This window comes from Vanacampus margaritifer, chromosome 6, assembly GCF_051991255.1.
Source record: "Vanacampus margaritifer isolate UIUO_Vmar chromosome 6, RoL_Vmar_1.0, whole genome shotgun sequence".
NCBI classification, from domain to species: domain Eukaryota; kingdom Metazoa; phylum Chordata; class Actinopteri; order Syngnathiformes; family Syngnathidae; genus Vanacampus; species Vanacampus margaritifer.
In genome coordinates, this window is record NC_135437.1 from 18,437,980 (window position 1) to 18,463,678 (window position 25,699).

General features: G+C 39.8%; 1 protein-coding gene across 1 annotated transcript in view; it reads right to left on the minus strand.

The window, feature by feature from the left end:
* Window positions 1–3,563: 3,563 nt before the first annotated feature.
* Window positions 3,564–25,699, minus strand: part of foxb1a (forkhead box B1a) — a 63,733-nt gene continuing 41,597 nt past the window's right edge. The window contains exon 3 of the transcript XR_013294484.1: window positions 3,564–3,643. The gene's annotated coding sequence lies outside the window, so the exon portion shown is untranslated. The remainder of the gene's footprint in view (window positions 3,644–25,699) is intronic.

A 25,699-nucleotide genomic window follows, 5' to 3' on the forward strand; every position in this document is an offset into this window, starting at 1 on the left:
AAGGAGGGCCTTCGGGCGCTACCTCGATGGGTCAACGGCGTTCCGTTCTCCGGGCCCAGAGTGACATTCTCTCAATACAAGCAGTCACTTGATTAGTGCCAATTATCCAGGCTGTCACTTTCCCTGGTGAGCGTGGCCCAGGATGCACCCCCCCCCTCTCATCCCCCGCTCTTCCCCTCTACGGCGGACGCGCGCTAAAAGTCTGCGCTCGTAGCTGTAGGCTGTGGGAATCATTTTGAATGCAGAGACGAGGAAGGAGGGATGGGGGGTGGATGACGGGGAATGAAAGACGCGCGGGAAGCAAGTTCGGAGTTTGACAGTGTGATAGCGTTGACTTCCGAGACGGTTACAAGGGGAGTGTCAGTTCCCCCGCAAAGACGTCTCCCCGGGGCTGCCGCAGCTTCCATAAGTCAATCAGTCAGCAGCTTGATATTCAGCTGTGCGGCGTCGACACCAACCAACTGGGTTACGCTCGCTCCGACATTCACTTGGAAGTGCGTTGGTTTTAGGCGAAAAACTCTGCGACAATAACAGCCATGTGGTGAGAATATAATTCATGCGCCGGAAAATAAATATAGGCCACGTTCGCAATCCGAAAGGACGGACGTAAATCTTTGACGCCAGTGAATCAAATCCAACGCAAACATGTGTTAGCAGCTGGTGCGAAGCCTAAATAAACACGGCAAACAAAGGCAGGGCGTCCTTAAACGCGTGTGGACTCAAGATGGGGAAAAGATGGCAAATATTTAACGTCTAACAAATGAAGCTTTTTAGAGAGGTGCGACGATTATTCGACTGCTAATCGATCATCAAATGAATCAGCCGATATTTTGTATTTTATGCAAAATCGGTTATCGTCTGTAATAGGGGTGTTAGAAAAAATTGATTCGGCAATATATCGCGATATCGATTCAATATGCAGCCGAATCGATTTTTATGGGAATATTCAACAAAAGGTCTTACTTAGGATTAGGATTTACACATTAAGCATAGAAGAATGTTCTTAATATTTGATTTCAGTGCTGTTCAAACATGAAGCAGATTGCAACCTGAATTTTCAGATAAATAAATACATTTTCATACAAATCCTACAGTGTACAAGTTTACTGATTAGTATGTTCTAAATTTGAATTTGAAAAAAATCGCAATAATCTATTTATAGATTCGTATCAGGATTATTCGGTATCAAATCGAATCGTGACCTATGAATTGTGATACAAATCGTCATAGACGTCATAAACAGCTCCGCAAAATAAAATATTGCTCCATCTTCTGACCGAATCGGTGATCAGTTATTGTTTATTTCAAACCTACTGATCGCTGATTGGCCAAAAAATCTTGATCGTGTAAAGCCTAATATTGAAATTTGATCATCGATTAATTGTTTAGATACCTCTTTTAGTTTCAAATAGCACAAATCCTAACGATTTCAGCTTCTCAGCAGTAAAAGAAAGCAGACTGATCATCTTTTTTAAACATTTGCTTTTACTTTGTGAAACGATGATCAACGTGTTTAAAGGTTAAAGTTTATGAAATGCTACAGACCGAACCAATAACCCGAATCATAATTCATTTATTTATTTGTGCAATTTGAAATAATGTCCTATTTTTTAATAAAGACAAGAAAATTGAAATATTTTTTATCCAATACATCGATTACTTGACAAAAAATTGAAAGATTAATTGATTTAATTATATTGTTAAAATAAGAATTATTTGCAGCCCTATAATCGAATAATCAATATTTAGCTATTTTACCTCGTAGAGTAATTAGGATTTATACATTTCAATTTAAACACTACTAGTAATTGTATTTACAAGTATTTACTATTTACTGTCTATTTTCTAGTACTGTGCTCATATACCCATAACACACTCACAATTATACACAAGTATTTGTCAACAAAAATTGGATTTAAAAAAAAAATCCCAAATTTACAAAAACTCTCCCAAAAATTTTTTTTTAACTAAACTAGACATTACGTTCTGTATAAAATCCTTCAAAATTCTTGTTACACTATACCTGCTTAAATTAAATGAATTCGAAACACTATACATCTTACATGCTAACATCACAAAGGTGTTTTATACACTTTGTAGCATGCTAAGATATTCAGGAAATGCTTATTTCAAAATATGGTAGAACCTTCAAAGTCGCATTCCCAAAAACTATTCAGAGGAAATTCACCTCTAAAGTCACACCAAACAGTTGAAACAGCTGTCATGAATGCCCTCCAGCAAGACTTAGGGGAAACGAATCTCAAAAAAATGCTTTTTGCAAGAATACATTGTATGTGCCAGCACTAGTCAAAACATGGCAGTCTGATCGTGTTATGTTTGGTGAAATCCACTTCAGCTGCAAAACCGGAAAAGGCGTTGAAGCACAAGTAGCTAAAAAAAAAAAAAGCGCTACTGATCAATACCTTTAGCTGATAAAGATTCTTAGACTTATTAAATTATTTAAGAAATTGCCTGTACAGTTACTTAAGCTGACAATTTAATGGTGGAATTGCATTTTTTTTTTTTTTCAGGATTCAATTTTAAATACATTTTGTACAAGTTAGCACTGGCCAAATGGTGTGGAAGCTTTGTTATCACCTGTTTGCAGGTGTAGCCACCGATTTTCTCCAGCTCTAGCGCTACCCCCCCTCCCACTTCTTTCCAAAAACACAACCCCTGTGTTATTGAGGCGCTCTTTAAACAGCGCTGCGGTGTATTTACTGATCTATTTCTTGCAGCTTTCATGTCGTTACTGTGCCTCTTGTAACTTTGCTGCATTGTGCGGCGGGCGCGGAGCTCCTTAGAACAGCAGAGGTTATCCTCAGTGTGGATGACTGCAGGGGAGTAAACACTATTGGAGCGCGAGTGAATATTTTGTGTGAGAGGACATTAATTATTCATGGCCGCCTCATTGTGTATGATGATGTGTCAGGATGTTTGCCAATAAACAACAATATTCCTTGTAGGATTGATACGATATGAAAAAAGTTGTCGAGCTAGTTCGTCGCACTGTGGAGAAGTCTGACGGGTGCAATTTGTTGGGAGAGCGGGTACTTATTTATGGAAATATCAATATTGTATTATGATGCTCTATCCTCTCCACTCAGTAAAAACAATACAGGCGTTTAACGCTACTTTAAATCTGGACTGTGAGAATTTTTTTTCAAAAGTAAACCACTGGATACAAATCAGTTTAATCAAACTAGAGTTAAAGGTAAACTGCAGATATTCGCCGGAAAAGAATACACAAAAGTCTTTAGTTCCCAAACGGGGGCGCGAGTGACGTATGGCGCGCACCGTTGGCTCAAGCGCACGGCGTTAAGCTGCGCATGTCCACAGGGGGGATTTCGGTTTCCCTTTCATGGCGCCCCCGCCACCCGTCTCCCTGCTCCGCCGCGGGGAATACACCAGCGCACGGGCAGGAGTGCAGCAGGCCGCACGCCGGGCGTTATAATTGCTATCTCCTCCTCACGTGCAACACTGTGAACTGCCGAGCGCGGTGATTAAATGGGGAGAAAAGACGGAGGGGGAGAACACTCGGCATCACAGTTTTTTACCTTGCAGGCAAAACAGCGGGGTCCTCTGGGATGGGGTCATCACGGCTCCCTCTGTGATCTGTGCATGGGGGTGTGCACGCTGTTCACTATTATATGTCAGTGAAGAGAACAGAAATCCAAATCAGTCAAATATTCACATACAAGGGTAAAATTTTGAACACATATTTGAACTTCAGTAAAGTTTGGGCACAGAATTGTGTGCTTTTACTTCTGAATTTTGTCATCAGTAATGCAAACATTATGCATTTAACAATAATGTAAACACAACCATATTTTTATCAAGGTCCACATTTTAATGCACTTTTTTTTTAATAGCCTGTGACCCACTTCTTCATAAAAGCAGATTATGGATAACCATCCTAGTAACAAAAAAAAATTACTAAATAGAAAAGAAAATTAACTTTATTTTCTTAGATAAAGCTTTAACATGCTGTACTTCACCTTAACATCTCAATAAATGCATGTGATTCCCCTGGTGAAGGAAAAAAGTGCACACAGGACAACACAAAAACATTGTCAGAATAGAAAAAAAAGTTAGCTAATATGCTACATAAATGATGTACTGTAGCAGGAAAAATGCTAACAAACGATGGATGAGGGCAATGTTCTCATATTTATTTCCCGGCACGTGGTTGTTGTCCACGATGACACTACAGTTGATTCAAGAAGACTTTAACGGCAACGAGAAAACAAGACCAGGAGTTTAATACTGCAGTGTCCAGAGCTAAGGTGTAGCAAAAGGGTACGCTAAAGCTAGCTAGCTAGCAGTAACAGCAGTGTTTATTTTTGTCATTCGTAGAAGTGTATCCACAAATGTTACAATGACACATTGCCACGCTTGGATCTTGTACTAAGAGTTGAACGACAAAAGATTTTTTTCCCGTAGTCAACTATGAAATGACATTGATATATTTTTTTCAGCGTAGTCCCCCAACTGCATCACGGACCGGTTTCATGTGAAGACATTTCAACGGAAAGGCATAGGAACAGATGAAAATACATGATTAAAAACACAACTCATCATTATGCTAAAAAAGATCCCAAACTAACAAAAACTCTAAAAAAAAAAAAAAAATGGAGAACTTTCTGTATAAAATCCTTCTAAATTCTTGTTACACTCTACCTGCTTAAATTAAATGAATTTGAATCACTATACATCTTACATGCTAACATCACAGAGGTGTTTGATACACTTGGTAGCATGCTAAGATATTCAGGAAATGCTTATTTCAAAATAGCCGGAGTGGCTAACAAGCGTGGCTAGCGGGAGAAGCTAGCAAAAGCTAGCAAGACCAAAGCAGAGGTGTGTATTTTTGTACTAGACCTACGCAGACGTATGAGGACTGTGTCGCCACGTTGGCCGGACATTTCGCTGCTCCAGCAGCAGAAGGCTATGTCAAAGTTTTTCTGTAAATTGGCAGATTGGAAGACAAAATGCCGCGATTAGCGATTAGCCGACTTCAAGCGTTTAATGTTGCTAACTATGTACAACCAGTTCATACTCCCTGACAGTTTAGAAGCATCACTAGTGAGTGAGAGCTGTGTTGAACGGAGCAGACGCTTGTCGCCAATACAGCAAATTACACCTCAAAAAATGTCGAACTACTAACGAAAAGCGATGAAAACATTCCGTCCCCTTCGTGGCTGGGGCAATTAGTGAAGAAGAGCTGAGGAAGAACAATAAACTGCTTCGTTTCACGCTGTGACACAATTACTTTGAATTTAATCACGGTCCTATTAGAGGATTCATTCCTGATTAAGCAGGGCTAGTTTGAACGCTCACTCAATCAGCAGCATCCTGATTTAAAGTCATCTGTGACCATCAAGGTGCAGATAATTCACCTGGCGCCATAAAGAGAATTAGACCAAGGTTTTACACCGAGTTATTGTCCTTGGACAACCCGCACATACACACGGAGCCGGCCGTTATCACATCGGGTTAATGGCTTTGTTAATTTCCAGACATTAACAATCGCTCGCCTGTCCCCAATGAACATGTCATACAAGGCGGGTCTTGCATTGTTAAACGGGCCGCTAAGTAGATTGATTCCTCGGATGCAAAGCGCAGCGGCGACGTCGGCGAGCGGGTTAATTAAACATTTACACACAAACACCCCAACAATCTATTGTGCTCGGCTAATTTATGACATCAATATGCACTTTCATCAGGATTTTTCACAGGCATATGTCCGCCTGCTCCGTGCTAATTGGCACCATGCCGCTTTAACTGCGCCGCTCTTCTTTCCCCCCCCTTTTTTTTGGAGACTATTGAGCTCGCCGCGTTCAACCATAATAGGGACATAGCGGTCCCACCAGAGTGCGCATGCAGACTTAAGCACCTGCACCCACACCTCCACCTCCGCTCGCTTTCATCTCAGGCACAGGAAGCTTTTCTGCATTCCCCCGCACGGCCTCGGCTCACGCACATCAAGGCTCAGAGGACTTAGCGACATCATTTTTGGTTTTGAAAGGGACAATTGAAGAGTGAGATGCCTCTTAAAACACTTGCTAATAACTCCTATATGTCATTCGCAAACATTCCTCGATGTGTTATTTATTTTATTTTTTATTTTTATTTATTTTATTTTATTTGTATTTTGATATTTATATTTATTCATTGTATTTTATTTTATTTTTTTAATTGCATTTTTATTGTATTTTCATTGTATTTTTATTTTATTTTGATATTATTTTTTATTAATATTTATATATATATATTTTTTTGTGTACATTAAAGGGGAAGTCAACCTTAAACATTTCTTGACAATAATATATGTGACCTCACGAGTCTAATTATTACTATGCTACTATTATTATTTGTGGAATATGAGTTATGCAGCAAAATCCAGCCGTTTTTATCCATCTCAGGACGCGGCCATTTTGCCACTTGCTGTGGACTGAAGATGATCAATGATGATCAATGCGACGTTGGTACACAACAGTCCACGCAAGAGATTCCCTCACAACGCTCGACGTACATGTACAAGCGCACCTCTTCCGAAAGTCGTGTGCAAAACTCCCGGGGTCACCAGGGCGGGAAAAGTTCCCGCTTTACTTTCTGAGAATTTCTACATTTGCGGGATCGGGGGCCAGAGGCGCCGACGTTCCCCATCTTTCATGTATCCTCAGCTGACGGGACGGCGACGAGGGAGCGACCAATCACCTCACGGTTTCCCACTTAATTTGTTAACACTGGGAAAACGGCACCTTGTCTCTTCGCCGGTCGTCACGGCGATGGAGCGTAAGGCTGATGAATCCCAATCATCGCTCCAGATGCCGGGCCTCATTAACTACGGATGTGTTTGCTCACAGCTTCGCCTTAATACCTCCAGTAGGCTACATGGATGCGTGTTGTTTTCCTCCCCTTCCTTTCAAGTTCACTCCCAATTCGCAAACACACGCATGCCGGCAAAGTCTTTAATATGCGTGCCAAGCGTGCGCAGGCCCTGGGTGAGATTCCTCCGGGCTGGATGTGTATCCACAACAGCGTCTCTCCCTCCGACATATGTGGCGTGGGTAAACAACACAGTTAAGCCTAAAACAATGCGGGTCCCCCATGACTGCAATTATTTATGAAATCAAACACAATTCAGCTCGTCGCCAAGTGGGACGGCTCTCTGACATCACTCGGCAAATCACCACTCTTTACTGCAAACACGCCATGTGCCGCGCCGCTTATCACAATAAATATCTGTGCCGTTAACTTAAAAAAAATGCATTTAAACATTGTTAAGTGGATCATGTGTAAAACGATGGCCGGCGTATCGGTCCTCGGGCGCTAAGGCTCGTCCCGGGTGACTTGTACGAGCCAGGGCTAAATTATTTAAGCTGAGCTGTTATTGCTTGTGACCGCATTGAGATATTGTCAGGACAGTATGCGTGCTCTCGGGGCATTGGCCTGCGAGTGAGCAGCTGCTGCACATGGTATGCTCGTTTTGGAGGGAGATGAAGAAAAAAATTTGCTCGTGAGAAGCCATGTACTTACAATGAGGCTCAGAGGACTGACATAGCGACATCCTTTTTGGTTTTGAAAGGGACAATTGAAGAGTGAGATGCCTCTTAAAACACTTGCTAATAACTCCTACATGTCATTCGCAAGCATTCCTCGATGTGTTATTTTTATTTATTTATTTTTTTTATTTTTTTTTATTTTGATATTTATATTTATTTATTGTATTTTATTTTTTAATTGTATTTTTATTGTATTTTTATTTGATATTATTTTTATTCATATTTATATTTTATTATTTTCTTTTATTTTTAATTTTTTTAATTTGTGTACATTAAAGGGGAAGTCAACATTTCTTGACAATAATATATGTGACCTCACTAGTCTAAACATGACATTCTGATAATATTACATTTGTGGAATATGAGTTATGCAGCAAAATCCAGCCGTTTTTATCCATCTCAGGGGGCAGCCATTTTGCCACTTGCTGTGGACTGAAGATGACATCACAGTTGCTCAGGGCTCAGGCAATGACCAATCACAGCTCACCTGTCTTCTGAAGCTCAGCCGTGATTGGTTGTTACCTGAGATCTGAGCAACTGTGATGTCATTTTTACTCGACAACAAGTGGCAAAATGGCTGCCTTCTGATATTGATAAAAACTGCTGGATTTTGCTGCTTAACTCATATTCCACTAACACAATAAAAAACAGAATACCATATTTAGACTAGTGGGGCTGCATAGAACATATTATTGTCAAGAATTTGGGGGAGGTTGACTTCCGCTTTAATGACATTTTCAATTTTGATTCTGTATGTATTATAGCTAATACAGAGCAGTGATGCCTAAACGACCCCCCATAGTGTCGTTTTAGTGTAAATTCATCGGGCAGGACATACCAATTACAGGCATACCAATTGTTTTGGTTAGCCAAACAGCCAATGAAATTGGTTACAATGGAAAGTAAGTCTTGATAGATCACTTGGAAATATATTTATTGTATTCTAAATGTATTTAGTAATTATTATAAGTGCTTGCAATATATCTAATATATAAACAACATAGTGTTTAAAAATGGAAACAGTGTGACCAGCTCAGTGGCCTACTGGTAGAGTGTCTACCCTGAGACTAGGAGGTTGTGGGTTCAATCCCAGGCCGGGTCAGACCAAAGACCATAAAACAGAGATTAACCAATATCTTGGTCAGAATGACCAATTAGTATCGGCTGGCCCTATCACCAATATACATAGGTTGAAAACCTACAATTCTAGAGTGGTTGTTTTTAACCAAAGGATCTGAACTACCAGCTCGATCGGTCAAATTTAACCCTTTTTATTTTTGGGTTAATTTGACCAATCTGTTTTTAGGGTGTAGATTAAGGTGTTTTAAAGTATTTTTAAAATCATGCTTTCCAAAATCTTTTTTTTTTTTTGCATCATACACTCTTCTCACTCTTTCAATAAGACATTTTTTTAATTTCTTTACCTTCCTTTTAAATCTCTTGTTGTTGTAACTGTAACTGTAATATTGAGTTACGTTGTGTATGAAATGCGCTAAAAATGTGTTCTATTTAATTTTTTACAGCCCCTAGGTACTGCCTAGGTACTGGTAAACGGCTAAACAATGTGAAAATTGTTCGTTTTTTTACTATAAGCCTCTGTATAATACCCCCCTCCCCTAAAAAATTTAAAGAAAAGAAAAAAGAGAGAGAGATTTAAGGATTTTACAGTATTTAATCAACTATGTGCACAATGGCTCATCAATTAATGGAAAAGCTATGGAGTTTTTTTTCCATATAATTTGTGATGGCAGATGAGCGTTTTTTTTTTCAACCTCAATATCGACACTTCAACAACAATCTTTTTAACAGCGGTTGCAACAATTGATGCCTTTAAGTCAGCCAAGTAGTGCACTCCATTTGCTTTCAATCCCAAGCAATCGGCAGAATTATTAAATGCTTAGCTTTTCTGTGGATGAACGCACAAAATAAAAATAAAAACACGTACATTATTATAAATACTCTGGTGACCGTTTCTCGCGCCAAATTCCGCAGAAGCCGGCAAAGCAAAGCCGCACCCCGCATTTCCGGTGCAGAGCTTCTAAGCTCATAAATCACCGGCAGATGATAAATATGTGAGGGCGACTAAATTAAATGGTACTTAGCCTTGTGAGGTACAACGTAATAGATGTGGAGTAGGAGGTCTAGAGAAACAAAGAGGTGTGCGTCCTTTCTTCTCCAGCCAGCGGTTGTAAGCCCCCCAATGATGAGCCTTGGCACAAAGGAAAGCAAAGATCATAACAAGAGCTGGTGGAAATGGATCTCATTAGCCGCCTCTTGCCATCGCTTCCTGCAGCCCTCGCTGGGAATTTGGAGAGGCGGCGCTGTCTGCCGGCTCCCTCAGCTCTTGTCAAAATCTTCTTAATTATGATTAATTACACAGCCGTAAAGATTTCCTCTACAAATAAGAAGAGCCTCTCACTAAACACTACATTATTCATTCATTATAGGGCCGTTTGCCGCAAAGTGTAATTCCTGCTGAGAACGCGGCGCCGCTGACAAGAAGCCATGTTTTCTGGCAAGCGCGTGAAAAACACGCCTATTTGGGGCCGAGCGAGACTCCTCTGCATAGCCGAGCCTTTTCCCTCAGAGGCCTCGATTGTTATGGATGCTGTTTATGGCGCTGCTATGACAAGTGTGAAGGGCACGGCGTGGCGGAAGATGCACGGCTGACTCGTCTGCTCGCTGTCGGAATAGGATATAGGATTGTAAATGACCCCGCATCATGGCGCGGGCTCACGAGCCATTTTTCCTTTTTATCCCCGTGATGACTTTTTTGACACAAAGTGACAAATACCGCTCGACAGCCTAAACGTCTGTGAATTCATTGCATTTGTGTGTGTGTATGTGTGTGTGTTTGTAGCAGGGAAAGGGGGTCGGGGGGGGGGGTTGTTCTAAAACGCCTCCGTTATCGTAGATCAAATTATTTCATCTGCCTCACATTGGAAGTTGCTCCCAAGTTTGCAGAAAGTCGTCAGAGGGAAGACAGCCGGCTGCCAGCGAGTGACAAGAGGCAGACTAATGATAAGCTTTATAAGTTTTGATCGTTTTTTACGGCCTTCTCGTAGGCAGGCGACGCAAAAGAGAACAATGTGCCTTTGAGACGCGCTCGCTGCACCCGAGCCGCAGCGTCCTTCCGCCTCCCGCCGCACATGCTTTACTGCCGACAATAAAGCATTTTAGTGCAAAATAAATTGGGATCGTATTGAAATGCTGGCACTATATATGTCAGGGAAGACATACAGTTATTTTTTAGCAAAGCTGGGGGCATAGTTTATCATCATGCGGCTGCCTAGATGGGTCTGTTCCACATCATTGGCTCCTCTTGCTTAGTTAGATTGTGAAGGTCAGAGTTCTCAAGCCGTTTATGGCTGTTTAACTTTGGAGAATTATCACATGGGCGCCACTTGGCTGATATACGGCACCGCTCCAACCCACCTCGGCGTTGTTCAGTCCAAAGCCATTATTTGGACCCAGAGGACGGAAGGGGATGGGCCTGGCAATGCGCTATTTGCACGGATGGCCCGATTTCTATTTCGAATCCATGTTTGAGAAATCCCTTTTTTTTTTTGATTTTACACCACGAGAGGGCACGTTTCAATTTTTTATATTTTTCACTCAATTATTCAACGTAATAGAATTGGCCAGAGGTATATACACACACATGCACAAAAGAGAGACGTCGGTATGAGAGGGCTGCGTAGTGCCATGAGCAATGTTGGAGGGGAAGGGCGAGGGGTGTTCTTTGCTCAAGGGCACCGCGGTAGTACTTGGGAAGCAAACTGGCAACTCTCCAGCAACCAGTCCCCATTTCCATATTTCAGTCTGAAGCACCCCCACCAGCCCCCCCACCCCGAAGCCAAACCAACAGTTATTGTGAAATATTCAACATTATATGCAAAACGGGAAACATGGTTAACATGGTTTCAATTGTGTCTGCCTTTTCGAATATCATTGTCAGCACTGTGTTATTATAAAGGCTTAAACTGTGTTTTATAATCTTGGGTGATTTTTGTTTTTATTAGCTTTCTTTATTGATTGATCGGGTAGCTCATTTCGTTGTTGACGCTAATTCCATTGGCAAAAGTAATCACAAGGTCCGAAGTGTAACTGTATATCTAGTACAAGGTTAGGTTTCAATCAGATACCATGTGTGACTGATCGATTTCATTTTTTATTTATTTTTTCCCTCTGGAGAGCTCAGTATTGTTCATTCGGTAATTTTACCGATTTGACATGTCATCATCATTGCTCTCTCTTTTTTTATTTTATTTATTTTTTAAATTTTGTATGTGGGTGAGTATGTGTGTGTGCATGTGCGTGTGTGTGTGCGTGTGAGTGTGTATTCATTAATTCACCTAAAACCTATTAAAAAATCCCATACCGTTCACCTACACCGAACACTTCAAGCCAGAGTCGTGAGGCCGTCAGGAGACCTGAGGAAGGACCAAAGAAACTGATCGATTTCAATCATCACCGCTATAGTTAGAATTGATGAAAATATTCACTCGTGCTAAAAAGTTAGCTTAATGCTGTGCAGTACTATATAGTGTACAACATGGTCTCCGCCTTGCATTTCTATTGGTTGCTGGCGAGGCGTCCTCGTTCCCAGGTGGCTCCCCTGACTCTATGGAGGAGACCGTTTCGAAAAAAGTGGATTTCTATAATCGTGTGGACAATATTTTGGAAAAAACAGGTCAAATGTTCCCATTACATTTTTTTTGTTTTGTTCTATGTTTGAATTAGTTTTGGATCAAGTTGAAGGTAAAAGAGCACTGAACATTACAATATACAGTATTAGAAGCCAAAGTCAATAAAATATTTTATTAAATGTATCCAGTAGAAAATGATCTATAAATGGCAAATTAAAGAAAGTTGATATCCTTGCAGGAATGATGAAATTTAGAAGCTCTCCTTGTAAAGCACCGTAAGTTACCCTTTATGGTTCCTTGCCCGTAGAGGCTATTACCTCTCTGGACATTTTGGAAGATAAAACTTAGCCCAAATGCAAACTTAATGGGGAAAAAACATTTTGTCGTAAAACTATTTCGTGTTAATTACTTTGCTGGGTTTGAAAACTTTGCAAACATAATTAGCCTTCGCCAAGTCAAAGAAACTGTGTATGGGTAGCGCGCAAGGAAATTAGCATAAGAAAGGATTTGAAAGTTCTCCACTTGAAACCTGGAGGGGAGAAGGCTTCTCCCTGAAACGGCAAGGTGACATTTTATTTCCAACTGTTGGCTGTTAATTGATGCTCTGCTGATTAAAGCACATTTTATGGAGACGACCAGGGGGGCTGCGTTTGCAGGCATGGATTGCAGCAGAGTTACGAGGCTGCGACGAAGCCCCCCCCCCCCGCATCTTCATTTGGGGTTGCATCAGAGAGCCGCGTTCTTGCCGGGGAAGAAAACTGAAAAAAAAAGTTGGCCGGGACAAAAGCTGCAGCACACTCCGTGCCCGTTTGGAAGTTGGGACAATCATTTGAATGGCAGTTGAAGAACTAATATTTGAACTGCGGCGCTAACGGAACGAGCGCGCGCGTGCTGTACTACACGGGCGACGCGTGAATTACGACATTAAATCCTTTGTGAACAATCCATATCATTAATCACGACAGAGTATTTGTTTGAGCAAAGCAGACTCATAATTCAAACGCGCCTGGTGATTTATTTATGGGGGTGTGCAATTGATAAAATGCCAGGAAGGAGCAATCTTTTAAAGCACCTCATACAAAAACCTCTTTGTCAGAATAACCAACACAATCTGCATAATTTACATTACTTACTTAGAAGTGTGCATCCCAGCCTTAAAGTAAAGAAGTTTGTTTTCTCCTGTTTGTGCCTATTAGCAACAAATTAATTCATCCACCATCCAAATCTTCCTCAAGCCACCAGCTATATATGAATACGGTGTTCTTGTTTCCCAGAATACAAAAGGAAGTGCGGAAGCGCTGTTGTTTCCGTAACATAATTGTGTCGCTACGCCCACTCATATGCAGCATTATTTTGTTCTGTTTTTTTTCTTCGTTTTAACGCATTCGGAAGCAGTGTTGCCACAGTTACACTAAAAAAAAAGTAACTTAGTTACTTTACTTTCTTAAAAAAGCAATTTAGTTACTTTAGTGATTACTTGCTTTAAAAAGTAAGTTAGATTACAAGTTACTTTAACACTTATTATTAATTAGATATGCATTAAAATACGTATATAAGGGTGAGAAGAGTGTGCTATTCATTTACACCAGACTTGAGAGGGTTGTCTGGTATCCCTGAGGTTGTGGGTTCGACCCCCCTGAACTTCTAATGCTGTGTCATCATAAGGTGAATAACTAGTCAAAATGTAAAGCGGTTTGAGAGCCTCGTAAGGTGGAAAAATGCTATATAAATGAATTATCCTAACAGTAAACTTGAAATGTTAAACAATATCTAGTTTTTCAACAGTTGTTGACCATGTTTTGAAATATTAATCACATAATTTTTTTGGTCATATGCTGTTATATTACAGACAATCTTGTTAAAATGACAGTTAAAAACTGTAATTTAATTATTGGGAAAACAGTTTTTACGAGAAAGTAAATTATTATTAATTGTTATTTCGCAGTATTTTTTTGGTGCCCCAGCTGCCGAAAAATTCTTGCTTTTTTATGATTTTTTTTTTTTTTTACAGTGTAGCTGTTAGTGCCATTCTCTCAAATATTGATGATACTTGCAGAAGTGCTCATATTTCTCAAAGTATTTTTTTAATATATTAGACGAATAACTGTAACCTGATTACTTGACTGGAAATTGTAACGTGTGAAATTAGCCGTTACTTGAAAATGTGCACATTTTAAAGTCTCAGGCCTCACTGTTCAGAAGCCATTCAAGTTTGATTCAGTCTAATTTATTGGTCTGCCACTAGGGGGCGAGGAGTTCTTCCCAGGGCTCACCATGGCAGCAATAATATGCAGCCATAAAGTACTGATGAGGTGGCTCAGTGAATATTTATGAAGGGTCCTGCATTGGACTCCCCCTCAGCCGTCTTCATTCCAAACGCTCCGCGCGGGTTTTATAGCCCGTGTATAACGACACATCCCCGAGCACCAATCATATAATTACCAACGTCTCCAACTTGAGTGTTCGATTCAACTCCATTTCCCGCCGCCTTTCTGATCCCTCTATCCATCAATGGTGCGAAAAAGCCCAGCTCCTCCATTTAATATTGTTTGTTTTGTTGTTTGTCAACACAACAGAAGGAGATGTGCTTTTCTAAAGCTCAGTGTTAAAGAGGCGCCCCCCGAGAAGAATACACACAGCGTTGCCATGGAGCCAATTGATGTGCAAATGTTTTCATTTAAATATTTTTAAGAGGATCAGCTCAGATTACGCCAAAGTTTGACAGAGATAATTCGATGGCTTGTGTAGCAGCTTTGTTTGGGGAGACCATCATTCAAGGCACGTCAGACCACCTTCACAAGCCACATAGACTTTTTAATGAAGTTTACTTTTGAGAAATAGGCCAAAGCTTGCTCTTCTCTGCCGTACCAAGGAAATCGTCTTATTGACGAGAGCCGGTTTCATATTTGAAGTCCCGCGAGGCTTTGCTAAACGTGCTTTGGCGGTTTCACGTGAAAAGGAAAAGTTTGAGTTAACACGCTTGCTAATTCCATTTAACAACTGTTGGAAAAGAGAGGGGAAAAAAAGTGCCAACAAGCTATTATGGTGGCATCCAGCGGATATATTTGCTCTTTTTCCTGCATTATAGATAAACGCACCATGGAGACCCCCCAGTATTTGGGACAAGGGAGAGGAGCTTAAATATTTATGCCTAAGCCTCTGGAGCCCCACTATTAGTAGTAAAATGTTTTACTTTCTGGGCCTGTCACTCTGCTCGGGCTGCCATTAAGAACGACGCTGACAGGGACCTCCGGGTCAAACACTTTGAGGCAACAAAAGAGCCCGATGAAATCGCTCAGTGAGACCCAAATTACTTCTGTGTCATTGGTGGACAATATTTTCTCCACACAGCATTCCTCCGTCTGTTAACGCCGTGACCCCCGTCCTCTGCATACGGGAAGATTGTTTGTCTACAACACTGGGCTATGGAGATGAGGAGAAGTTCATGGACAATGTTCCCGGGCGGTGTTGACCCCCCGCTGGCGGCGAAAGCTCCCCTCCCTCCGTTTTGTTGGGCTTTGTGGAAAAAGTTGATAAAAACAGCTTGTAAATGGAGATGGGCAGTTGAAAATGAACATGTTGGGGTGGAGCAGTGAAGCGGGAAATCCAAATATACAAGACCTCACAGAAAAAGTGGCAAAGGCAAAGGGAGAAAAGGCCCCGGGTCATCTGCGCAATGAAGAGGAAGACATGTACGCATATGAAATATATACACAACATACACACTATAAATCAGAATATTATTGCAGACAATAGAATAAAATTCTATTTTCTTTGTTTGTTAGCAGGACAAGCAAGTTTCTTCTTTTCAGGCCAGTAAAAAAAAAAAAAAAAAAAGAATGTAAGTAAAGAATCTCTGTCGAAGTATTGATGCAATAAATGTATACGTTCCAGGAGAAGTGTTGTCATGCATGCCTTGAGAAATACAAAAGCTATAAAAGCACAATCATTCATGGCTTTTGTGTTTTTTTGTTTAGTTTTCTTTGTTTTTACGAGAAAGTGATGACTTTCCAAAAGCTTTTAACTTCTTTATATGTCTTTGTTTTCAGGCTCCACAAAAAAATATTATCATGCTTTTCATGTCAGGTAAACTAATTTCCAAAAATTGAATTAAAACATGGTGCAAGGAAGAATCCATGAAAATCTTGCCTAAGATTTTTTTCCCCACAGTCCTTAAAATAGATGTTTTTTTTTTTCTTTTACTTTACAGTTTCTCAGTTACGAATGCATGAAAAATGATTGCCTACCGGTGATGGCATTGTCACATGTGCTGAAAAGGATTGCAAAAAAATAACATGGTAAAAAAAAAAAAATGAAAACACTGCAATTTGCATGCCAGGCCAGTAGTTGGCAATGTAACTTTGTGAGGAAACACTACACACATGCATATGAATTGAGTCAATATTACCAAAAGGTGCCTTTGAGACTACCTAATTTCATTGCAAAAAGCGCCGAATCGCTTTCGTCGAGGTGGGGTGTGGTGTTACTTTAGCTACTGCTAAATGCTATCTTGGTTGACAGTGCTAAACAAGTCAATGCACTCACCATCATCCAACCTTTTTTTCTCGATCCCGGCAGCTATTGGAAGCTGGCTTTGTCGTTTACCTCGCACCGGCCCCACATTGGAAACAAGTCACCAGAAAAGCTCGGCTTGTGTTCGCTCTGACTATATTTCCCATGATTCTTAGACACAGAAGCAGGAAGTCGTTCTAGTTCCGTACCTCCGGTATAACAAAAACAAGCTTTCCACCGATTAAATTGCAGATGCGAATGAGAACGCAAATGTGAATTTGGAAGTATATAGGAAGGAATTTAACAGCTAAATTCCCTGATAGTGGGTTTATCGAAGGAATTGCGATGACAACTGTGCGATTGACATACATATGGCAAAAATCGGGAGGCCGAGATAGCACCTTTGTAATATGGGGACAATAAATTGGTTGGCAAAACTGCCGGGACGCAAAGGCTCAAAACACGGGACAGTCCCGATCAACTGAGGATAGTGATAATGATCCAATAGCGCAATGATATGTAAACGAGGATTTTGTAAGTAACTGCTAGACAAAGGCTATGTATAAACAAAAATAATTTCGTCAACACACATTTTTCACCGGACTAAGACTAGACTAGACTAGACTAAAAATCCTCATTAACTCTTTGACTGCCATGGACGTTAAAAGACGTTTAGTAAAAACCTACGGAGGGCCGCCAAGGACGTTAACTCTTTGACTGCCAGACGTTTTCAGAAACGGGTTGTCGCCAGTGCCAGACGATTTAAGCATTTTGACTGATCTTTCAAGGTCCACAGAAAATGTTGTGTTTGGACTATGGAAACACACATATTACCAAATGAAAGATTGAACTCTCATCTTTCATCAGAAAAGAGTGCCCCGAGTCCAATGCATATTCATCGGAGGAGTGGGTACAGTCTGCTACTTGCTATTCCCCGGAAAAAAAGGCCGTCAAGAAAGTGTAACGTCTGCACGCGAAAGGAGCCATCGCAAGTGAAACTAATCTGTTGTGCAAATCCTGCTGCGTCTCCTTGCACGCATGGGAGCGTTACAAAAAGAAAAACTGTATTTGAAACATCCACTTAATTGTAAATAGTACCACAGTTGCACACATTTGTAAATAGTTTGCGAAATTGTTTTGTCAAATTGTTACACTGTTGAATGGAAATAAACGTATTTTGCAAACTAAAAACACTTTTTCATTGTTGGTGATAGCGTTTTACAGAAGTAAAGCACTATTTAGGTGTTCGTGGCATCATTCATGGACAAAAAGAAGTGTACAATTCACTAGAGTGCATGAAATAACATTGTTTCACAAAAAGCTCTTTTTCTCCGCTTTTTGTTTCAAAACAGAGCATTTCGGTGAAACTAACCATTTTCTATTGTTGATTACTGAAGAACGGAATAAGGTAGAAACAAACTTTTTTTTCTGATGAAAGATGAGAGTTCAACCTTTCATTTGGTAATATGTGTGTTTCCATAGTCCAAACACAACATTTTCTGTGGACCTTGAAAGATCAGTCAAAATGCTTAAATCGGCTGGCACTGGCGACATCCTGTTTCTGAAAACGTCTGGCAGTCAAAGAGTTAATAAACAATATCTGGGACTAAATCAGTATGTACTTGTATTTACGTCAACTAATGAAGATGAGATGAAAATGTACTTCACTTAAAAAACAGACTTAAATCTATGGACATTTTAGTTCCCGAACAAAAACGAAAGGAAAATTATATGATTTTGTAAAATCTTGTATGCTAATCTGTCATATGACACTGTCATGTGACATACCCCCTTTCAAATCTGCAGCTAGGTGGATTCACGGTAAACGGTAAAAAAAAGAAAATAAGTAAATTATAGTTATAATATGACATTAATCCAACGGCCATAACGTTCCGACAATAATGTTAATCCGACCGCTAACTAATGCTGGCTAATTTACTAGCTTCATAGCATGGAACCATTGTAGCCACTTGTTGATATACTGTAATTGTGTGTGAAATTGTTTTTCATCAAAAATATGAGAGAAAATTTGATTTGATCTGAAACATTATCAAAAAATATACAGGGGTAAAATGATTGTCCTGACTAAAACTAGACTAAAACGTTGACAGTTTTTGTGGACTAAAACTAGACGAATAAAAATTACGTTTTCTTGGACTAAAATAAAGACTAAAATGCTAGATTTATAGTCAACTAAATAAAAACAGGATGAGATTGACCAACTATGTTAAAAACTAACAAGTGTGATTGAAACTGGACTCAAACTGGGACTACATTTTAAACTGGCTGATAAAATTAACACTATGCTAATGGAGAAAAATAAGCACAAATGCTACTACATTGCTTCAGTTCACCATTATTATCCCCAAAATTCAACAGTTCAAGCTTCACATTCAGAGCGCTAAAGAGTTACATTACAAACAGCATCAGAAAGACGAGGAAAGAAACGGGCAGGCAGGGGGAGCTTCAAATCCCCTCTCAACCCTAAGTGGGTGGTCCTCTTTTTTTTTTTTTTTTTCTTTTTTTTTACTGTGGGTAACCGTGCAGTCGCCAAGCATTCGCACGGAGGCTTTGGAGGAGGACCGGCTCTCCAGACGCAACATTCAGCATCCCGGGGCCATACATCCACACAGAATGAGATTCATGCTACACTGACTTTATTTAAGCCAGCAGTCCTGGCAGTGGCGGCGCTAAATGACAGCCAGTCCCGGGCTCCTTTTCTCTGGATTTAAAGGATGATTCAGGAGAGCTCGACAGAAAAGACCCACCAAAGAATTCAGTCAGGGAGAAAGAAGTTTATCTGAAAAAGTAACTGAGACTCGCCAAAGTGTTTTGAACACAGTGTGAACATGTGCATTGACAGAGAAGGATGCCGTCGCCCCCCCCCCCCCTTTTCCCCCTGTCTTTAGTTCGCAAAGCTTTTACACAGCCTTTCCCAATTTATGAGGCCTCATATTAAATAATTGCGGTATTTAATTAAAAAAAAATGTGCTCATTAAATGAAAGAGAAAACCGTCACATGGGTCAAAACTAGTGCTGTGTAAGTTAAAGCGTTAATTGTTTAATTAATCACAAAAAAATATTGCATTAATCATGAATTAACGCATATTAATCACACTATTAATTTTGACCATAGATTATCCTTTAGCGTGACAGCGGCTGGCTATGTTTAAGGTAGCACAGGTTGTGTTTGAGCAATAAACATAATTCCATGCATTAAAGTAAAGCATTTCATGAATTTTTGCGTATCACATTTAGAATATTTGTTCATGTCAAAATATTGGGGTCATTTTTTTTCCATTTTAAATTATGCAAGTAATTAATTAATTGATTAGAAAAAGAGGAGGAGTGTGTGAAGTGGATACAAAAAAAATGTTGAAGACGTCCTCATAACATTAAATGTGAAAATAATTAACATATAACCGGTGCGCTTCAAATTTGGCGAGGAAAAAATGTAGATTAAAAAAGCCTTTTTTTAATTAAGGGATTAATCGTGATTAATCAAAATTCTAAAATGTGATTAATCTGATTTTAAAAAAATTCTCTTTTGACAGCTCTAGTCAAAACACAAATAATCGGACATTTAAATCTATGTTTATCTTTGAAATGACAACAATGACGAGCATGCACTACATTTGAAAAGTGGGGCGTCATTAGTGTCATAGCCTCTATTTGAGCAAGCGGCCGAGCCCGGGAATGCAAATTCCGCCTCCGAGCCAAGCACGGGAACTGTTTAAGTTGGCCCCACATGTCATACATTTCAATGATTTCAAAGGGACACCCAATTAAAAGCTACAAACAGGCCTTTGGAATGCGAACTAACACAATTAAAAGTGCTTCGTGAGTGTATTAGAGGAATAAGCTGTGAATTAGCACTTTGAATACACAAGGTTGTGTTCACTGGCCAAGCCTTTCACTCGTTTAAGAAGCGCAGGCAAAAGAAGGCTTTTTGAAGTCAGCCGGTCCTCTTTTCTCTCTGCGAGAAAAAGAAGATTGAGTCGGCCTAATCTGCTCCTTGGACATTTAAATGTCCTCTGCAAAGAGCTCATCCTGGTTGCTTGATAAAGGCCCAGGTGCAAAGACAGTGGCCGTGCCTAACTTTGTCTCTGTGGGGGCTGTAAATCATGCGTGGGGCGGGGTTGAGCCCCTCAGCCTTTGAAGATACCAGCCTGCTTTCCCCGCTGATTTGTGGCCACGAGGGCAAGCCCCCTTCCAGAGCGGCTCGGCTCGTCAGCCGGAGAGGGCGTAGCGGGAGGTGGCCTCATAACGCACCGATATGCTGGAGGACCCTCCATCGCGCCGCAACAACACACACTCCACGCAAAGAGGAGCGGGACTCCTGACTGTCAGGGGTCAAGTGGGAGAAAAACTTGTTGACATGGCTTCTATTTGGTCACAGTGGAAATGTCAATAAAGTTGTTTAAAAGGCTCTCGTGGGAGAAAACATATCCAGCCTGCAAACATGGACTTATGATTTTAGTCAATTCTGTAAAAATTGCTACAATTCTCACCGACTATGACGCTATACATATCGATAGCCTGGAATTTACTATTTAAAAAAAAAAACCCGCATCATAAATTCCCCCTAAAGCTAAAACTAATGAGAAGTTTTTCACTGTTTAAAGTATTTATTCAACAATGTGTTTATTAGTGTGGTTGTAGTTTGGTGCAGAAATATGCTTCTAATACTTGGGTTCATTAATTCAGCTTCTTGAGAAGGACAAAATGTTTCAAAATATACATTACATTGAGGAAATTCACAGAAGACTCATTTAAAAGTAACTAACATGACTAATAGTCTGTACTGATTAAAAAAAATCTTTAAAAAGAAATGTTTTAAACACAGAGTTGAAAAGCATTTACACTCAGGTCTGATTCTACTTCTGTTGGCAGCTTATTCCATTTGCATGCAGCATAACAACTAAATGGCGCTTCACCGTGTTTGCTTTTGACTCTGGGCTCCACTAATTGACCCGAGTCTGCAGACCTCAGAGCCCTACTGGATTTATATTTAATAAAAAGTCCCCCAAAAAATTGCAATAACTAACATGTTAACTGGGGATGGGCAAATAGCAGCATTAGTTTCATTTCATTTATTTATTTAAATTCATTTTATTGTGTGTTCTATACAAAACATGTATTTTATGGACAAATGGAAAAAAGACAAAGAAAATTGTCATTAATTTCATAAAATTTTAAGAAAAAAAAGCTATATTGGGACATATAGGTCTTTCTCTAAAACTAACTGTCATTTTTTTTTATATGTATGTATCAAAAGTGCTATTGGTATCAGAAATTGGTATCAGTGATATCGAACATCCCTAGTGCAACAATTGATCAAGATATCAACAACAAATTAATCGACAAATATTTTGATAATCGATTAATTGTTTAGAGGCATTAACTTACATTTTAAAAATTCACGGAATGTCAGGCTCTCAAAAAATAATAAACAAATCAATCGATTAATAAAATAATCTTTAGCTGGTGTACCTAATGTTTTGATCAATATTCAAAAACGTCAAATTTAATTCTCAAATGTGCTTGTTCCTGTCATGAAATAAATCAAAAAAAAAAATAATTAAAAAAAAGCAACCAATTTAAATAACATTAAGTGACAACAAGCCAATGTCCAAGCTATCAGACGCTTCCTTTTCAATTGTCTTCTCCGGTGCAATCTAATGACGTCTATGAAAGGAAATTAGCCGACCATTGCGCGCTCCCTTTGACAAACAGAGTCATTAAATGTTGGCCGACGCCGGGCCGAAGCAATGCCCTGTGAAGCTCAGAGCGACACGCAAGCCTGCATAGCCTTGTTTGTTATTTAGATCCTTATTTACACTTGTTGTCAGCGACAGGCTGGAAGCACAGCAGTGGCTTCCTCCATGGGCCGGATAACAATGAGCTTTAGGGAGCAGCCCAACCAGGCATTTAGCCTGGACCCTGCCCCGTCCGTCTCCAAGAGAGCGAGAAGAGGAGGTTAACTGCCATGCGAATCGCACTCGCCTCTCACTTAGCTCATTCACTCCCGGCCATTTTCACTGAAGCAACCCCCTTCGCTCCCGGCTGCAAGACCCACAGCATATTGTGTTCTAATGCTATAAAAACGTGGAACCAACCAAAAGAAAGATTCGTTTCTCTTCTTTCATCAGGAAGCATCAGAATATAGCTAAGTTTCATCATTATTCACAAATCTGTTTAAAAACAGTGAAGAGACTTTTTGCAACATAACCCTGGTTGATCTCTTATACTCTGCTGCCACCTGCTGGCCGTTTTTGTAATGAATACCATTGCTTGAAGCTTTCTCTTCGGTTCAGAGGCTGCATTAAAACCTTTTGTATGCTCTAGCATAATTAAAAAAAAAAAAAAAACATTAAAAAAACGTATCAATATATCTTTGGGACCATGGTAATATTTAAAATAGATTAAATAGTTTTTGGGAGCAGATGAGTTAAATAGCTAGCACCAAAGGCGATTTGATTTCAAGCCCGAAGTTGCACACCTGCAAGTTATTGTTGAATAGCTGCAAAGGGAAAAAAAGCTTTAAGTCTCGTGTTTTCCACTTTGTTGGCTGCATCAAATTGAGATGATTCTTAAAGTTCTGCTTTCGGCTCTTACATTGCGTTTCATCATTCTGTACTAACGAATTTAATGACCCCGAAAAAGTAGAAAAGAGTGCCTGCTTTTTCATGCCTCATCAAAAAAAACAGCCATTCAGTTACATCAAATTTAAAAGTCTAAACTTTTTCCGTCTTTTTTTTTAGTTAAGGCCTTTCTTGAACTAATACCTCATATCAAGAGGTATTGATGGTTGTCAGTATTTTTGTTTTTCGAGAAGCAAAGACAGTTGAAAATTGACAGTATATTTCATCATTCCCAAAGAAGCCCAACTCCAAGAGATTAGCAACAAGTGCATTGTAAAATAACAGTTTAAATGTTGTGTTATCTGAAGCCCGTGTGGGTGTATGCACCCATTGTAAGCATTTTTTTTTTTTTGTCTGGTGACTTCCTGAGAAGACAAGCAGCATGTACGGAGGTATCAGCAGCTGCATACTACGTGCCTCTGATCCAGGCAGCTATTGACTTCCTGAGATTTGAATTAATTACTTGCTTCACAAGAGAAACTGGATTGCTGAGGGAACCCCCTAAGAAGTCCACTCATTCTTAGGAAACTGCCCCATGGACTTGCAGATGGTTTCACTGAGATGTGCTTTCCCATAGAGAACAATTACACCGGGGATTGTGGCACTGGCAAAAACCTGGAGCACACACAGTCTCCATTCTGAACATCTCAAAACAGCCATAGGGGAGGTTTGTGACTTAACATAAATTAGACCACCAGGGAACGGGCCCATCTGAAGTGGCGGAAGGGCGATATTGCAGATAAATGCGCTGCGCTCACACGAGAAATAGAGACTTACGTTGGAACTACAGTGCTTGTTTGTTTAAACTACCAGCTGGTTAATGTAAACCGTTGCTCTATCTCTACTTTTTGTAGGGTAATGGATAGGGATGACTCAACTTGTGAGTACCGGTAGTCACAAATAGTGATACCAATTGCTAATACCACTATCCGTATTTCTTTTGATACACCCCCCACCCCAAAAAAAAATAATAATAAAAAACTGATATATAATTTTAAGGAAAGACCTATCTCAACAAAGCATTTCCTTAAAATTAAATGGAATTAATGGCACTTTTCTATTTTTCTCATTTCTAGTTTGTGATCATAAAACGGCCGCCGTTGCCTTGAAATAAGGTCAGGTATCAGTACTCGCCCATCGCTAATAATAGATACATGTTTTTATAAAACCGTCTTTTTAAATAGTAACTCCATTTATCGCAAGATGCATCCTTCAAAAAAAAGATGTCAACTTAGGGGCATGCACTGCAAAAAAAAAAAAAGAACGGAAGTAAAATGAGACGAGACCCACGGCACATAAAAGCCAACAGTCTATCAGCATTATTTTATGTTAATAAATCAAAAGCTGACAACTTTGGATGATAATGAAAGAAATTTTTGAGCAGATGATTGACAATAAAAGTGTACGAGTCTGATTGATTTATTCATGTAAAAATCAGGAAGCGAAATAGGCTTCGCTACTTACTGTTACAAGATGAGAGAATCGTAAATTACTCATAAGTATCAGTTTATCATGGTAATCCATTATTATATTTACACACACAGCATGTCCCTGCTCAGACAAGGACAATTCGGACACAAGACTGCTTAAACATTTCAAAACATTTAACACACAACATACAGCGATGGCTGTGGAAAAAGACGATCGCTACATTTTTATGTTGATGAAAACTAAAATTGACATGCTGATTCCAAAATTGGATTTTCTCTAGCACATCAAGTTATTTATTTGTTTATTTTTTGGTCATCAGCTTGCCCTCCATATTTGCAAGATCCCACTGATTATAATGTTGGAACCTCAAACGTGATAGTCTTCAAGTTGAACACTCCTGGAAGAGCTATAAATGTTTGTTTTTTTAACTTAACTACTTGCACACAAAAATAATTACAGTAACCATATCTTTTGTAAAAACAATAGTTTTAAATAAACATTAACTACGTTTACATGAGGCAATAACCCTTTTAAAACCCGAATATTGGCAATATTTGGGTTTTATAAGGCGTGTTTTATAAACACACACAATAACCCGAATAACCTGAATAAGACCCCTGGGTTACCCCTTTTTTTCCGGGGAATAGCAAGTAGCAGACTGTACCCACTACTCCGATGAATATGCATTGGACTCGGGGCACTCTTCGTCGTCCGATTGAACGTCCGCCTGAGCGTGCTCGGTTGTGCTCCGCGTTTTCCGGTGTTAGCATCGCTAGCCCGTGAACCTTTATGACGTCGTCATAGTCGCCGGGTCAACGCTTGCAACTTCAGCGTCAACCTCGGAGTCACCATCATCATCATCATCGATGATGATCATCGTCGTCATCAATGTGCT